Source organism: Euprymna scolopes, chromosome 15 (genome assembly GCF_053919585.1).
Source record: "Euprymna scolopes isolate OS-2025 chromosome 15, ASM5391958v1, whole genome shotgun sequence".
Classification (NCBI taxonomy): Eukaryota; Metazoa; Mollusca; class Cephalopoda; order Sepiida; family Sepiolidae; genus Euprymna; species Euprymna scolopes.
Window position 1 is genome coordinate 6167183 of NC_136496.1, and position 17920 is coordinate 6185102.

At 35.5% G+C, this 17920-nt stretch overlaps 1 long non-coding RNA gene across 1 annotated transcript; it reads left to right on the forward strand.

Annotated features, from left to right (window-relative positions):
- The first annotated feature begins 255 nt into the window (after positions 1–255).
- Positions 256–17697, forward strand: LOC145293716 (uncharacterized). Its single transcript, XR_013869754.1, has 2 exons — positions 256–527; positions 14436–17697. It is a non-coding gene; the product is annotated as an uncharacterized LOC145293716 (long non-coding RNA).
- The last annotated feature ends 223 nt before the right edge of the window (positions 17698–17920 follow it).

A 17920-nucleotide genomic window follows, 5' to 3' on the forward strand; every position in this document is an offset into this window, starting at 1 on the left:
CTAATTCAACTGGGTAACTCTGCTATGCAGCTTTGAGGTCCTTTGTCACTCTTGACGATGGTTCCAGAGAGATATGAGTTATCAAGTTTTAGTACTCGTGCCCACTGATCTTGGAATAATGGTGCTTGTTTTCTGGTTCCGCTATAATGGTCATGATGGGTTTCCATAACTGCTGATCTCTCATGTAATTATTATTATTATTATTGTTATTGTTGTTGTTGTTAATATTATTATTTATTTATTTTTTTACAAGGGTGTCACCACTTATCAAGGCCCAGAGGCCACTCGAGGATAAGGGTTAATAGGTACACATTAGTCATTGTGATTTTAGCATAGTAAACAGTGGGAATTTTGTAACTTGGATTACTTAGGGGGACGATTCAATTAGAGCTTGTTCACATTGGACTTTTTCTTTTTTTTTTTCATAGGTATCAACTCATTATCAAGGCCAAGAGGCCACTCAAGGATAAGGGTTAAAGAGTGTACAGTACGGTCATGATGGGTTTCCATAACTGCTGATCTCTCATGTAATTATTATTATTATTATTATTATTGTTACTGTTATTGTTACTGTTATTGTTATTGTTGTTGTTGTTATTATTATTATTATTATTATTATTATTATTATTATTAATATCACATAAAATATTTTTTGCAATGCTTACATCAACGATAACATCGTTAGTTCGAAAATTTGAATTTTCTTGATGTTACATTGATTTCATTAACACAGACTTTAGGTTTTTTTTCGTGTTTATAAAATATATATAAAAAATTTAACTGTTAACATTTACGATGCTTTATTAAAAAACAAATAAAAATAAATTTATGCGGTTTTTTTTTTAGTACTTAAAACTATAACTTTAGGTATGCTGTTTTACTTTACACAAAATAATACGTTTAACTAAGGTTTAAAAAAATAATGGATTAATTATATTATATAACTAGCATGGGTGCCCGGCGTTGCCCGGGTATTTAGAGGTGTATATTGAGCAAAAAAAAAAAAAAAAAAAAGGTCAATTTTTTAAAAACTTTGACCCCTATTATGACCCCTTAAAATTTATTGTTTTGCGATCAAATCAAGTTATTAAGTTAGATCCATGTCCAACGAACATATATCTAAAAGTTCAAGTGTGTAGACCCAAAATTGTCGGAGAAGTTTGGTAGAGTTCTCAAAAGTCAAATCATTGAACTTTGACCCCTTAATCGCCAAATTTCTGGCCAAAAACCGATCACATCGATTTTCCCAAATCTCAGTACCCTGTATATCAAATTTCGAGTCTGTAGACTAAAAATTGACAGAGTTATTGCGTAGGGAAATGCACACAGACACACACACACACCCACAGACACGTTCACTTTTATAGATATACTAGCAGGGGTTCCCGGCGTAGCTAGGGTGTTTGGAGGTGTATGCTGTGCAAAAAAAGCAAAAAAACAAAAAAAAATGGTTAATTTTTTAAAACTTTGACCCCTATTATGACCCCTTAAAATTTATTGTTTCGGACTCAAATCACTTTATTAAGTTAGATCCAGGTTCAAGGAACCTATATCTAAAATTTCAAATGTCTAGACCAAAAATTGTCGGAGGAATTTGGTAGAGTTCTTAAAGGTCAAATCGTTGAAATTTGACCCCTTAACAGCCAAATTTCTGGCTGACACCCGTCACATCGATTTTCCCAAATCTCAGTACCCGGTATTTCAAATTTCGAGTCTATAGACTAAAAATTGACAGAGTTATTTCATAGGGAAATGTACACAGACAGACAGACACACAGACACACAGACAGACAGACAGACACGTTCACTTTTATAGATATATAGATTGTTATTTCATAAATTCTGAAAATTTCATTAAAATTGGTTGATTTTCTAAAGTTTGAATTTTGAAGTGAAGGGAGAGATCAAAATGTTTATACATTTAACTTTGCACGCACCTACTTATCTCTAAGTTAGAAGATCTAAAAAAAAAATGATGTGTTTTTTTTTTTTTTCTTTTTTTGGGGGAATTATTATTAAAGATAAAAAAATGTTTAATTAATTTGTTTAACAAATTATACACATTTTCAGATTCTTGAATTCTTTTTTTCATTTTATGCTTTTTCATTTTTTGTAAAACCTAGCCCCCCCCCCCCCCCACCCCCAGAGCCTGGTATTATATTATTCTTACATTCATTTTTATTTTATATAAAAAGAAAAAAAAAAAAAAAAAATGGTGCTTGTGCACTTTTGCTACCGCGTTATTTTTAAATAGTTTTTCTTTTCAGGTTAATTTCAAGCTTCACGATATCACCCCCCCCCCCTTTTTTAAAATTAAATTGTTTGGAAGCACAGAATAGTTACAAAACATCCCCCCCCCCTCGCCATGTTAAGAATGGGTTTCAAAATAATAACGTTATTATTTCAGCACGGTGGCAAAAGTATACAAATATCCACAATTTTCCTGATTCGTATATATTTAAAATGAAATGCAATTCAAAAATGCAAACTTTTTGTTTGCATAGTTAAAAACTATTTTTCCTAACCGATACATACTATAATTTGTTAAAAACATAAAAAAATATATGCATTTTTTTTTATAAGGGAGAAAATTCTACCATCAATAGCTATAGCCAAAGACTCCTTATCTGAAAGTACATCTTTTAAACTCCTCGGCCTAACGTTCGCAGGAAACATGAGTTGGAACAATTACATTGAGAGCATTGCCAGGATCGCTGCGAAAAAGGTAGGCTCTCTCTACCGTGCTAGAAAGCTACTAACGCCCGAAAGTACCTGTACCTCTATAAGGCCACCATTCGCCCATGTATGGTTACTGCTACTAGTCTCTCACTCTTAGACAAGGTTCAAAAGGGAGTCGCCAATCTGATAGGTCCTGAACTGTCATCTAAGCTTCAGCCTCTGTCCCATCGATGAAATGTAGCATCCCTCTGCCTGTTCTACAAGTACTTTAACGGTGAATGCTCCGAGCTGCAAGCACTCGTACCCCCTCGACGTAAATACCCCTGACAAACCCGACAAGCAGCAAAATCCCACCCCTTCACAGTTGAGATCCCTAGATGTAAGAGAGCCTTCTACTCCAGTAGTTTCTTTTCCAGAACCGCTAGACTTTGGAATTCCTTTCCGGGTTCCTGCTTCCCCAACTGTACTGACATGCAGAAGTTCAAGTGTAATGTGAACCGACATCTTACTACCCAAATCCCCACATAGTACCCCTGTAGCTTATGTCATGATAGTAGCCCCTTACATCAAAATGGCAATGTACCTTGTTTGGGGTGAAAATATAATTAAAAAAAAAAAAAAAAAATTCATTTAGCAATGTGCAGAGTTATTTCCCTTGAATATTATGATCCTGGGATTCGGCAGAGTTATTCTCCTTGAATACTCTGATAGGTAACTCATCCCGATTGTCTTGTCGTTTTTTTTTGTTTTTTTTTCATTTTCTAATACCGATGGCACCTTCTGTTTAATGAGACAATGACATTTTGCACCTAGTCTTGTGCACGGCAGCGTCTGCTGTAACTATAAAGGCGAAGCTGGAGTTGTTTCTCTAGATCCAAGCCTGAGTGGATAATAAGTAGGTACGGGCAAAAATGGGCGGACAACGATAGGGGAACCTAGTTTTGAAAGCCGATTTATCATCAGTTTTTTGTAGGTTTCCGATTACTTTTTGATTGTATATGAAAGATTAAAGAACTAAACTTAATTTCCAAAAGGGGAAAAAAATATTTGTACATGTGAAAAAAAAAAAAAAAAGTAATGAAAAATGTTTTCACGGCGAGTTACTTAATTCAGCTAAATTTTGAAGTTAAATAAATCCATTGTAAAAATCCTTTAAAAGATAAATATTAGTTTTCTGGGTCTATTTCAAAGATAATTAGCAAATTCCTAAGGTATTGAATTAAATAACAATGATAAAAAACACCTTGTTTGCACAAAACATAAATTAATTAGCCCAAAACCCGAGTGATTCTGCTGTTCGCAAAACGCAGTGAACTAGGCACCGCCAAAAATGGCCGCAAAATCAAGTTGTTGTTGTTTTTAAAACGAAATTACATTTATTAAAATCCATTATTTCTGAGTAACTTTTTTTTTTCCAGAAAGATAAACCCTGAATTTTATCATATAGAAAACAGAATAATGTAAAACTTTTTCTACTATTTTTAATTAAATTTTAAATGTTAAATTTTCCCAAAAAGTTAACAATTGACATTTTTTGTCTTGCACAAAAAACGTACTTAAATATTAAAAAAAAAAGGGTTTTTGAAATAATTAATTTATTTATTTATTGTCTAACTAAGATTTAGGATGATTTTCTAAGAAAATATGCAAAAATATTATAATATAAGTACCTGGATTTCAAATAATTCCACTTATTCATATAGGTAACCAGTTATTTCGCGTCGATTTAGACTCTAAATCGACACTGTTTATGTTTGCGTTTGATAAAAAGAAAACTATGGAAGATCAAACAGGCCAAAAAAACTTATTTTTCAGTGACGAAAATTTCAATGTATTATTAAGCTGAGACTGGCCAGTACCAGATGGGTGACCGTTTGTATGAGTTTGGTTTTTAATGTGTATGTGTGTGGGGGCCAGGCTCCCCAAAATGGGGGGGGGGAATTTAAAGCAGAATAAAAAAAAATTATTTCAGCGCGTTTGGTCCACCGTAGCCAAAAGACGGCAAACGTTTTCAAATGGGATAAAAAAAAATGATGTTATTTTTAACACAAAGGGCACAATATTTATCGATTTTTTTTTTGTATCGATTCTTCAAAGCATGTCCTGTTTAATAATGGTCATGCATTATTCGGCTCGCTAAAAAAAAATTGTTAATTTATTTATCAAAAATTTTAAAATGGCTTTTTTCGTATAAATATTAAAAAAATTTTTTTTTTGTTTTGCTTAACTTAAATTAATTATTTTACTTAACATATTCACTGAATTTCACACTTCAAAACTCAAAAGCAGGATAATTAAACACAATCGAAGTTCTGATATTCAGACGTCAAAATAAGGTATGCAAACAATTTTTTTTTTTTTTTTTAAATCTATAATTCTGTCCCTTACAACAACACAATATCTTGTGTTCAGTTTCAGATGATTATTTTAAGCATATTTGTTCCCACTTCAAAACAAGGGGGGTTTGGTAAGCAAAGAAAAAATATATATATAAATATCGTTTATGAAAAATAAGTACACTGTTATAAAGTTCATTCTTCTCCTAATAATCGCTGAAAATTTCGTATTGATAGGATAATTATCTGATTTTTGGTAGATTTTTGAAAAAACGGTCCGTCAAAAAGTACTGACCTGCCCCCCCCCCCAGTTTTGGCGCTGCCTACAGTGAACTAAAGTTTTTCTAAACACGGACTATATGGAGGCCCAAAATTTCAGCCAGTCTAAAGACTGTAAAAATGACGTCATGTAATTAAAAGGGAGGAAGGGGTGTGATAATCTTTTTTCCCCAGACGTGCTCCCGTACATTCCTATTCTGAACGTTTGTATAAATTTTTCCAGTTTTTAATTTAATTATTTTTCTATGTTCCTGTTTTTTAATTAATTTTTTAAAATTATTGTTCAATATTATATAAAAAATGTGTTACGCCAAAAGTTTCACATTCTTGCAAGCAAGGAAATTATTAAAATCTTGCATATAAAAATTGTGCGAAATCTGTAATTTAAAAAAAAAAGTAGAAATATTTCTTGCGATTATAATTTTGCTACAAAAAAGAGTCACCACTTATCAAGGCCCGAATAGAACTCGAGGATAAGGGTTAATGAGTGTACAGTAGTCAATGGGATAATATCGTAGTAATCATTAGTAGTGGAAATTTGGTAAATTGGATGATTTAAGGAGATGGCTTATCAAGAACTTGTTTATGTTGGACTTGAAGATTGAAGATTGTAGTCAACTGGAAAGCAGAGAAATTAAAGAGAATTTCACAGGCGTGTAGTTCTAAGAAAGAAACTTTGTTCATGGAATCTTTGTTTACGTTTAGGCACAGATAAAGAGTGGGGGGGAATTATTGATACTGGTTTCAGCTAGACGCATGTTTTTCATGAAAGTGTGGCGAGGGGAGGGGCATAGATAGGAGCTCAGACGAGCACTTGCCAGGGAAATAACAATAAAGCAGAGAAAGAGAAAAGGGCATCCCTCACTAAGCTACAAAGTCTATTTTGAACTCTGTCAAGGCAGGGGAAGTCCTCTTTAACAGCTCCTGCCCAGATGTGGCAACAGTACCCTATCCTTAGACGTTCCTGGCTTTTATATAGGTAGAGAATTGCATCAGCAGTGATATCTTGTGAAGCGGTAGACGAATCCCACCATTTTCCCAGCGATCTTGGAACTAGACTTGATGTACATGTGTTATATATTCGTTATCATCGAGGTTATCCTTGAGGGGTACCAAATTGAGCTTTCATTACATTTGAATATGTTATATAGAGTTCTTCATTTAGGGGCACATTTTACGTTTGGGTGTATACACTATATAACATCAAAGATTCCGTGTGATTGTCTCTAATATAAATGGTTGTGTGTTTGATTATCATAAAGGGAATCGTGTGTGTGACATGTAATTTCTGAACCTACCTCTGCTTCTTCAAAACGAACAATCTGGAAATTTCTCATCCTGGAGGGAGACTTGATACCTGTTTGACGAAGATTTATCACTCCAAGACGATGAAATGGTTTTATAGTTTTTTATTTCACTTTCCCCAGAGGTTCTGCAGAAGTGGAAGTGAAATCGCTTGTGTGGGCTCTTCTTCACACACGTCAGCGTTAGTCTCCCCCCTCCCCAGTTAAGAGGGGGAGACCACGGAAAAACGCCCGTCTTCTTCAAAGCTCAAATCAAATCTCACAGATCTAGCCAACCACGTCACACATACGTAATTTGGTCAGCTGACCTTTGGTTCTGGTAAACGTGTCTACCTCCACGTTTACTCACCTCTCTCTCTCTCTCTCTCTCTCTCTCTCTCTCTCTCTCTCTCTGTTCTCTTATAGAGACACAGAGAGAGAAAATAGAAAGAGTAAGAAAGCCAGAGAGGGGGGAGAGATGCTCGTTAACACATGTTTCATTTCAGATCAGGAATAAGGTCAGACCCAGAAGCTTGTCAAAGCATGGAGGCTCCTCAAGACGAGAGCCATTCATTTCAATTGATGCCAGATGCGGATCAGAGTGTTGATGATGTAAAGATAGAAGCTTGGTTTTAGATGCATTAAAATAAACCACCCACCTCTTTCTCTTTCATCTAAAATATTGTTTTTACAAACTTTTAAAATTTCACAGTCAAGATGGCTGCCGTCTTCTCTATTAGATCATGGATCAGCCTCGCTTTCAATTTTTTGCATTGGGGTGGGAGATTGAATTTGCTATTGAAAAAGTTCCATCCATGCAAGGAAAGATGTTTTTTTTTTTTTGAGTGAGGGGGCTCATTTTTATTTCGCACTCTTTTGGACGTCTAAACTCCAATCTTTGGTCTCCCCTCGCCAATCTTTTACAAAAAACGCCCGTCTAGCTGAATCCACCGTCAAAAACTTTCCCCACTGTTTATCTATGTCTAAATCAAAACGTAGATTCCATGGACAAAGCTTCTTTCTTAGAACTGCACGCCTGTGGAACTCTGTTCCGTCTGCCTGCTTCCCTCCTGACTACAACTTGGATATCTTCAAGTCCAACATAAACAAATTTCTGATGAACCGCCCCCTTAAGTAGACACTTTAAATATCCACACTAACGTACTGTACTTACAATAACCCTTATCCTTGAGTGGCTTCCGGGCCTTGATAAGTGGTGACCACCTTGTAAAAAAAAAAAAAAAAAAGGTGTAGGGGATTCAAATCTCTCTCTTTTAAAATAGCTGTTTTGCATTACTGTTGGAATTTGCATTATCTGAAGCACTTCTGCTATTACATTTCCGGAGTCGTCTTGGAACGTTTTATTTTTATTTGAAGAGGTCACGATCAGTTCTGTGTATCGCTTCTGCAAACACTGACTAAATCAAGAGATCCGTTCAAGGTAGGTGTTCTCGCTTTGCAAATTTCGTATCTTCTAGGATCTTTCATCTCTGTGAATTTTCTTCACGCAGGTGAAGTTTTTCAGAAGCGTTTTTATTCTGTACAAATTTTTGCAGAAGCGAGATTATTCTGCGTGATTTTTGTAGAAGTGCGTAGTATGCTTATTTTAGCAGAAACAATTCTTATTCTGTGTACAGAACGTTCCGCTGTCTGTTTCATTAATTAATTTGCTATTAATAAATACATCATCAGAAGTCACATCTTCCACTTGGTGTTGATTGTGAACCCACATGAGTTATTTTTCACCATTCCTTCCGATCCAAGGCAAGTTGGTTGATAGACACTCAACTGTTGAGAAATGTCCAATCAAAAACATTTTCTCTCCACTTTCTCCTTGGCTTTCCTCTTCCTCTTTTGCCTTCTAACATACGCTCAAAGCATAACTTTAACATGCCAGTGGTTGATCGTTTGACATGGCCAAAAAATTTAAGGGTTTGACTTTTGATTTTATCAAATAGAAGGGATAGAGAAGTAGTTTGACATCTTTTTTATCGATTTTACAAAAACTTTCGATAGTATCAAATTAGACAAACTTTGGTCAATTTTAGCAAAAACTACATTAATCTTCTGAAATCACCTTACGACAGGTCACAGACTTTTATAAAAACTGACTTTTAGGTTTAGCCGCACTGTAAACATCAAAAAGGGTGTCAAGCAAGGAAATATGCTTTCAGCAATCCTGTTCTGTGTTGCACTAGCTGCTGTTATGCTTAAGACAGAAGAGACTTGCCAAAGCGGTTTTTCTATAGGTGGACAAATCCTCTCCAACCTATCCTATGCTACGGTCATCGCTCTTGCTAATGAATGCACACATAAACTACAATTTTTTGTTAATGTATTAGCAAAGAAAGCGAGGGAAATAGGATTAGAAATAAACCAAGAGAAAACAGAAAGTATGTCTACAGCTAAATCACAGTTTAACCTAAACATGACTATTCACAGTAAACCCATCAAACAGGCCACCCAATTCATTTATTTAGGACATAAATTGACTTTCTCCAGTGATCATTAAACGAAATTGAAACATAGAAGAGGGCTGGGTTAGTTGGCTTTTCAAAAACACATCACCATTCTAAAATAAAAATGGGAGCCGATAACTGTTAAAAAGTAAAAGTTTATTTAATTTATGTCATCCCGGTAATTTTATATGGCCTTGATTGTATCACATGGACTAAACAACTAGACAATTGCATTGAGGTGTTTCAAAATCACAAATTGCGTTTCATTACGGAACATCACCTGATCGAAAATAAATAAACAAATAAATAAACACCCTCCGTCAAACTAATAAATACGTATGTATATGAACATTTTATTGTTTGATCTTTGAATATTTCAATGTTTGATAATGATTAAAGTCTACACAATTTGGAACCGTTGTTCTTAAAGTTACAAAAAAGAAAGAAGATATTTTAAATTACATTATTAATTGCGTTCTGAAACATTTAATTGTGATGCATTTCTGATAATTCGTATCGGTATTTACTTGTTAATTAGGAGTTGAATTGTTAAACCTTATATGTTATAACAAATTGATATTGGCGTCTAGGTTAAGCTTATCTAAATTGCTGAGTTAGTTCAAAATGGCTCCTTCTCAAAAAGAACACTGAGCGAATGTTGGAAGCCAAGAAACAGTGAATTGAAGCAACCGTCGTGAAATTGAATGTGGCAGATGTGTTGCCATCGGCACTTCGTAACATTAAAGGATGACTATGAGAGTGTGAAGGCCTAGTAGACCAGATATTGACTAAATGTATGGTTGATGAGCATGTTGCAATTTGAAGGATGTATGATAGAATGTTACTAAATTTGACTGTGACGAAAAATGCAGACGAATTGTTATTTTGATTAAACTTTGTTGCAATAAAAAGGTCGCAGCTTCGTTTTGTTTTGTTTTGTTTTCATTGAATGAATGACCTTCAAAATGTATAAACTTTTTGACCTTTCATTTAAAAATTGGCCAAAATCCAAAATAGAAACCAATTTTTATGAAATTTTCAGTACTTATTAATTAACGATCACAGAATATAACGAACACATCATCATTTTTTAAATCTTAGTTAAATATATTATTTTGTTTAAACATTAGTGTTGGGACGATTAATCGGAATTGGAAAAATCAGAACTTTTCGGGGTAATAGAATTGGTATCGGTATAGGAAAAAAATGTTTCCCATGTCAAATTCATTTATCATTTCATTTGATTTTTTTTAAAAACAAAACCTTCCACTGCTGGTGGTAATAATAAAATAAGTATTTATTAATTTGAAACTACCAGTCAAGCTAAAATGTATAACTCACTTCCTATCGGGAGTGTGTTTTTACGTTTGAGATAATAAAAGCACATTTATCACATAATTTTATGGTAATCATGAAAAATAACAACTTTATAGTTAAATATCTAGAGATTTATAAGGAATCAGAATTGGGAATTTAGTACGGAATTGGTAACTGTATTGGAATTGGGAAAAATATTGGAATCGTCCCATCACTAGTAAACATTAATTTTTAAGGATCACATTTTTAATAAATTTCTGTGAATTGCTAAATAAAAACTGGACTAACAAGAAGAAGGAGGGACTACAGTGAAAGGGTGGAATTTTGTTGCTTGTAGGGTTGGTCGAGGCTGTTTAGGTTGAGGGGGCACAAGTTCTACGAGTTCATCAGAGCACATTCCATTAAAGTACTTGTAAAACAAGTATAGGGATGAAACATCTTGTTGAGGGGACAGGAGTTGGAACTTGGTTGACAGTGTGGGACCTTACCTAATATATATATATATATATATATATATATAGAGAGAGAGAGAGAGAGAGAGAGAGAGAAAGAGAGGGAGAGAGAAGGAGATAGAGTACCTTGCACAATAGTACATTTATTTTTCCCACATGTCTGGTATAGAACGTAGTCTTATTAGCAAATATACTCAACTCGAACTTAGTTTCATCAATCGTTTATGGATATCAAGAAAAATAAAGGTCAAAGTATTGACCCCTGACACGCATGCGTTAATTTTATGTTTGAATATAAATCCATCGAGGACATTCTTGGGTTTTCTCTTAATTAAAATGAATCTGATTATATTAAGTATGCTGTGCCTTTCTGTCTCTGTCTGTGCCCCAGAAAAAGGGATCTGCTCATCAATGTTCAGGCCAGACTTCATCGAGGACATTCGAACAGTTTCTGGAAAACACCAGTTCGTCTTCAAATGCAGACAAGGGATGAGCAAATTTACCAAATGCTGCCTGGCCATTAACCATCAATATTAATATATGTACACTGAGCATTTTAAGACTGTTAAAAATGGGCAAAAGTTATAGCAAGGAAACTGAGAGGAGCAGAATAGAGTTGGAGGAGGTAAAACAGTGAAGGGGTGTGATTTTGTTGATCGTCAGGTTGGTCAGGGATATTAACATTGAGGAGACTCAAGTGCAGCAAGTTTGTTGGAGCACATTCCATTGTAGTACTAGAAAAACTACCTGGGAAATATACCCAGGGAACCAAGTGCAAGAGAGATTAAAACAATTGCACTTAAAGGAACGGTCAGAATCCTAAAAGGATCTCTCGAATGGAATATATGAGATAGTGGGTGAATGTTTGGCATCTGGTAGGATGCCCCATCCCTAACTTGAACAAAATGATAAAAAAATTTAATAAATAAATAAAACAATCACAGAGATGCGCAGTAACATCATTTTTAATATAAACAAATTCCTGATGAAACGCCCCCTTAAATAAGACACTTTATCAAATCTCCATTACTAACGATTACTACGATATTGTCCCATTGATTACTGTACATGCAATAACCCTTATCCCCGAGTGGCCTCAGGCCCTTGATAAGTGGTGACTTCCATGTAAAAAAAAAAAAAATGTGACAACATTTTAACAAAATAACAAAAAAGCTAAGTAGGCCCCAGACCAGCATTGAATTATTCCTTTTAATAATACAAAGGACGTTTTCAAGAGTAATGCCTCCTAGTTTTTATTCTGCTTGAATGGATCAGAGACAATTTCCCAGTTATCAGTGTACCGAGATTCGACAAAGTATTTGTAATAGAAGAGAGGACAGAGGATGTAGAAAGTATTGTTACATGGTAAATACCCTACGCCAATAAGTAGTGATTAATTTAGCTAGTGTGAATTTTGATAAGAATCACTCTTAGTACATGTCAGGATGACCTAGATCTGTAAAACAGAACCGTTCTCAAAGTTGAACAAAAAATGGGTGGCAAGACAGGAGCAAGAGGTCAAACTCCGTAAATAAAACATAGTTGTGTAACCCCCCCCCCCGTGTGTGGCTCCTCGACATCACGCCGACTCCCAACGTTGTGTACCGTGGATTTTTCGTTCGACTGTTCTTCTTTTGGCCGGATCGTCCTTTTCCCGTTGGCGACTGTCGATGAGAACACGCGCAGTTCACAAAATAGAAATATGAACAAACAAAGGAAAAACACAAACGCCAATGTTCACATATAAATTGACTGTTGGACTTGTGTGTGTGTGTGTCTTCCCCCCGTTCTATCGATGTTACATTTGTCTATCTCTCTTTCACAATCAACTCTAAATGTCACACTGTAGTCGTTATCAACTTCCACCGACGTCTAGCGCATCCAGATGTCAACTGTCACTGTCCAACCTCCATCTGCCCTCGAGCGCATCTAGATCTCAACTCACTGTCTCCTCTACATTGGCTACCGGAAGCTGCTCTTCCCTGTTTTATCAGTAGGTTTCTATTGTTATGGTTGATTGTAGGATATTTCCGATTTCTTTGTTTATTCTAAGCTATTTCCTCTTCCTTTGTCTATTGTAGGATATTTCCGATTTCTTTGTTTATTCTAAGCTATTTCCTCTTCCTTTGTCTATTGTAGGATATTTCCGATTTCTTTGTTTATTCTAAGCTATTTCCTCTTCCTTTGTCTATTGTAGGATATTTCCGATTTCTTTGTTTATTCTAAGCTATTTCCTCTTCCTTTGTCTATTGTAGGATATTTCCGATTTCTTTGTTTATTCTAAGCTATTTCCTCTTCCTTTGTCTATTGTAGGATATTTCCGATTTCTTTGTTTATTCTAAGCTATTTCCTCTTCCTTTGTCTATTGTAGGATATTTCCGATTTCTTTGTTTATTCTAAGCTATTTCCTCTTCTTTTGTCTATCCCCCCTCTTAGCACTTAGTGGCTCAAATCCACCCCAGGGCCACTTTATAGTATCACAGTTGATCAATACAAGATATAACATGATGTCACGTTTTTGAGAAACAAAGGTTTTCAGTTAAGTCTCTTTGCTTGATGTATGCGAAAAAAAAACATGTCCAGATAATGTACACAGACATAACAGAAAAGAATAGACACCCATCGAAAAAGTTTATTTTAATAAACATATAATTTATAGAACAAAATCAAAAATAAATGGTCACAAATTTAATAACTTATATTTGGTTGACATTCCCTTTGCTGTGCTTAATGCTAGGACTCTTCTAGGCTTGGAATTGATCTGCTGACGATAGTGATAATATTGGCTGGTGTCCATCATGTAATATTGAAATATATTTAGCAGGTCTGAGCGACTAGCACTCCAAATTGCACCCTGTACATAACTAAAAAAATCCTCATATTTCAACGTTGGCTGCAATCTTTTTAAGTCAAACTCTGGCTCAGGGAGCCTCCATACGCATACCCTTCCACTGTCGGGAAATAATGCAAATCGTGACTCATCAGAGAAAATGACATTGGTCTAAAAGGTCATAGGTCTCTCCACCATCTCACGAACCCAATCTTTTCTGCACTTGATATTGGTAGGACAAAGAAGAGGGTTCCTTCTCGCAGCTCTACTATAGTAGCCCAGCTTGGGAAGATACCTGACAATAGTTCTGGGACTGACGCTTGCTTGTGTTGTAATATCAGAGGCTTTGCACTGAGGATACTCTTCAACATTTCTTTTCATAGGACGCAAGATTCTTTTAGATGAGTGTTATGCATTCTTTGCCTTCTCTTGTGAATTGTACGATCATTCTATTAACAGTAGAAAAAGGTTATTGAAAGATTTCTTGCTATTCTGCATCGACTACGACATCGTTCATGTTGATTCACGATTTGTCTTCGCAAAAATTCTGATAAATCTCATGTTCCTTTGGTTCATGTCATGCTTCGATGTTGTTAGATGCAATTTTAATGAGATATGATAAGTTATTTCAGCACTATTCTTATCTGTAAATATGAATAAGCATATATTACTTGTATGAAAAATATTTATCTTAGTGTCCATTCTTTTCTGTCATGTCTATATGTATATTATTCTATTTTTTATTTTTTTGGCATCCTTTGAGATGAAGCTTCATAATTTGAGTATTTATTTTTTTGCAGATTATCGTCATCTTATTTTCACGTTTTTTTTCTAAAAGAAAAAAAAAAAAGAAGAAAAACGTGAAAAAAAAATGAAGGTCTTCAAAGCCTGCAGAGTCAATCCTTCTGCACGGCTCATGGACGCTAAGCGTATCATGCTGAAAACATCTCTATAGTAATTATACAAGAATGCTTCGGCTAGTCTACAACGCATCCTGGAAAAGTCACCCATCAAACAAGTCTTTCTATGGTTCCTTACCTCGGTTTTCCAATATTGTGAGACAGAGACGTCTAGCACTTGCCGATCATATTAGTTGCCATGATGAACCGGCAGAAAAGTTCCTACTTTGGACTCCAGACGCAAAAAGGAGAGTTGAACATCCATGTGTAACACTGAAATCCATTATTGAAGAGGAAACCGGTCTGGCAGGAACTGAGCTGCAATCACCGACCAAGAACTCTTGCAATCGGAATTTGTTCACGTTTCACCTGGCATTGGATGAAACAAAAATTATTGTCTTTATAGTTGTTGTTTCACAATGTTTCCGCCAATTTATCCTCTAGCCTTTTCCAGGTGGTTAACCACGACAGGATAGGAATGCTAAGTGTTGTGACTGTATCCTCAATAAATAATTTCTCTCTCTATATAAGCGAAAATGTGTGTTTGTATGTATGTATGTGTGTTTATATGTCCGCTAAAAACTTTCGACAGACAGAACAACAATTCACATACTTGGTATCATATTGAAGCTCCATCCTTCGCCCGAAAAATATCGAAAAATTGGCCAAAAACGTTAATATTTTTCACCCTGAAATCAACAATTTTCTACGGGGAGGGTGTCAACAAAAACCATCCTCTCATGACGACGACCGGTTCTACGTATGCGTCAGATGATGTCATGACCTGATTTAGTTTAAAGAACTGACTGAATTTCATGTACGTCGTGTTAGCTCAGTTGGTTAGAGCGTTGGGTCATTATCTAAACGTTTTGGGTTCGAATCGTGGTGTGAGATGTCTTTTTTTTTTCGATTTTTTAAATTTAAATATTGAAGCAGGGTTATTTAAGCCATTTTTCACGTAACATTCGTTTTTCTGTTTTTTTTTTACTTCGCTTATTCTTAGGTTTTCATTAACACCTCCACCCCGAGCGACCACACACACCCCAAAACACCCGGGTACCCACCGATTTTTTAAATTTTAATATCGAAACAGGCTTATTTAAGCCATTTTTCACGTGTTTTTTTTTTTGGCTTTAACGTTCGTTTTTCTGTTTTTTTTTTCGATTTTTACATTTAACATCGTTCGTTTGCCTTACGTTAGTTTTTTTTTTCGATGTTTTGATTCCCCTACCCCCGGGTACCCCTACCCCGCTTCGTTTTTATGTTTTCTTTTTTTACTTCGCTTATTCTTAGCTTTTCATTAACAACCACACACACCTACAAACACTCGGGAAACGCCGGGTACCCCCCCCGCTAGTATATAATAAATACCATTCTGTACGGACCTGGCAATGAAACACCAAATAAGAAAACAAAATTGGATTTGTAAGACCATACAAAATTCAACCGTGATTGCCCTTCAGGGCCCATGGATAGAGGTGTTGAATCGCTACGGTCCCAGGTTAGCATTGTCTGAACATAGCGGTTTCAATCCTACCAAAAGGAGGCCAGATGTTTAGTTGGCCAAAACCTGGTGAGACAACAACAACTATGGAAGGTAGTAATTACTGAAGATGCAGTTACAAGACTCAGCATTCCTATTCCGTTGCGGTTACCCACCTGAAGTTGGCCGAAACGTGGTGAAGATAACAGTTCGCAAAAAAAAAAAAAAAAAAATGAATACTCATGTCTAGATACTGTAGGAATAATCAAAGTAAAAACATGCTTCGATACCTCTGTCGTCAGCGTCGATCATTTCTTAAGTTAAAAATCATAACAAATAAAAAATCATGTAGAATTATTTTTTATTATTTGGATTATTCGGACTACTATTCTCATCTTGAGTGTTATTTTCACAACGTTTCGGTCGATCTAACCTCCGACCTTCTTCAGGTGTATCTTGTTGAACTCGGGAATCTCAGTTGAATTCAGGAAACTTTCGAATGCAACCCATTATTTAATCCACGGGGATAGAATACTCTCATTCTTTCAGCCGAAACCGGACAGAAGTCTGAAATAATTCGCAATTGCATTTTTAGTATCGCCTGCACTGAGGATTGAGCCTTTATCTCTAGAAAAATGTCATTTAAAACTAAATTTTACCAAGTATTTGCATTTTTTTGACGTTACATTAATGTGGCTTCAAGAAGAGAGAAACTTTGGCTATACATCACCACTATGACCAATTTTACAACTAGACGTCACTATCCAATGAGACAACTACATACAGAGAAAGAAATAGAGGTTTCTGTCAATAAAAAACCCGTCATTCTATAGTCGTCTGTGGAAAATGTGCAGCAACATCATCATTATGAACGATGCTCAACACAAACAACAACAACAACAACAACAACAACAACAACAACAATAACAAGACGTGACGGTGATAATAATACGAACTGACAACATGGATATACCAAGTTCAAATCCAATACATTCCACCGTAACATTTTCACTTAAGGACGCTGACAACATTAACGTGGTCCTTCCCGTAAATAACCGATATCTTTCTAGAAAGAATTCTAAATAGAAACGTATCGGGTAAATAAATGCCAACAAATCATCACGAATGATGCCTAACAAAGAAAAATACAAACGGCAACAACAATGACCACTGCAGAACAACAAATATACAACAACACAACCGCAACAACAGCCACAGCAAAAACAATAATGGAACAAATACAATAACAACAATAACAAATACATCAAGTACAACAATAGCAACATAAAAACCCACAGCATCTGCAGTAGCACAAACGACAACAGTAACAACAAATATAAACAGTAATTATAACAAAAACAGCAATAAATTCAACAACAACAGTAGCAATAACGACAGAAGCCACAGCAACGCCACCAACAACAGATACAAGAGATACAACAATAGCAAATACAACAACGACACCAAAAACAAATGCACCACCACCACCAACAAATACTCCATCAGCAACAGCAAATACACCACCACCACCACCCAACAGTAAATACACCAGCCCCACAAAAAAAACACACACACACCAACCAACAACAAATGCATCACCACCAATAGCAAATACATTACCAAAGAAAAACACCAACACCAACAATAAATGCATTACCACTACCAACAAATACACCACAACGAACAGCAAATGCACAACAAGCAACAAAAATGCACCACCATAAAAAAATAAACCACCACCAACAAATAAACCACTACCAACAGATATATCTGCATCAACAAAAAATACACCACCACCCACTCCAACAAATGAACCATCACCAACAACAAATGCACCACCAACAACAGCAAGTACACCCCTATTACTATCGAATGCACAACCACCAACAAGAAATGCACTACC